Below are 417 nucleotides of genomic sequence, written 5' to 3'. Positions count from 1 at the left end.
GAGGAGCACAGGTGGGTTTTGGAGTTCCCTAGAGGCTCTTTAAGGGAGCACAGGTGCGTTTTGCAGTTCTCTAGAGGCTCGTTAAGGGAGCACAGGTGTGTCTCTCAGTTATCTTGAGGCTCATACAGTCACCTCGAGGGACGTTATGAAAATGGAATGTACCATTGTAGTATTTGGGACAAAGTTTGACCTGTGCAGGTGCAGAGGGTTTTTGCGTTGATCCATGCAGGGTCACATAGTAGCCGCATCCTTATTGGTGAACAGGTGTGTCTTGCCACCTTAAGAGACGGTGCAAAATTGCAACCAAATCTCCTCCAACTGTAGAAACATGAGCAAGTATCGAGAAGCAATCGTCCGATGTAAACCCTGTATGCTAAAGCGCTATCAAGAACAACACGTTCAACACGTTCTCCACTT

The 417-nt window shown here is 47.2% G+C and overlaps 1 protein-coding gene across 1 annotated transcript in view; it reads right to left on the bottom strand.

Annotated features, from left to right (window-relative positions):
* Positions 1-417, bottom strand: part of chrm4a (cholinergic receptor, muscarinic 4a) — a 66,869-nt gene that overhangs the window by 30,509 nt on the left and 35,943 nt on the right. The gene's annotated exons all lie outside the window — the stretch shown is intronic.

Source organism: Oryzias melastigma, linkage group LG2, assembly GCF_002922805.2.
Source record: "Oryzias melastigma strain HK-1 linkage group LG2, ASM292280v2, whole genome shotgun sequence".
NCBI lineage: Eukaryota > Metazoa > Chordata > Actinopteri > Beloniformes > Adrianichthyidae > Oryzias > Oryzias melastigma.
Note: the sequence above shows the minus strand (reverse complement) of the source record. Positions and strands in the feature narration are given on the sequence as shown.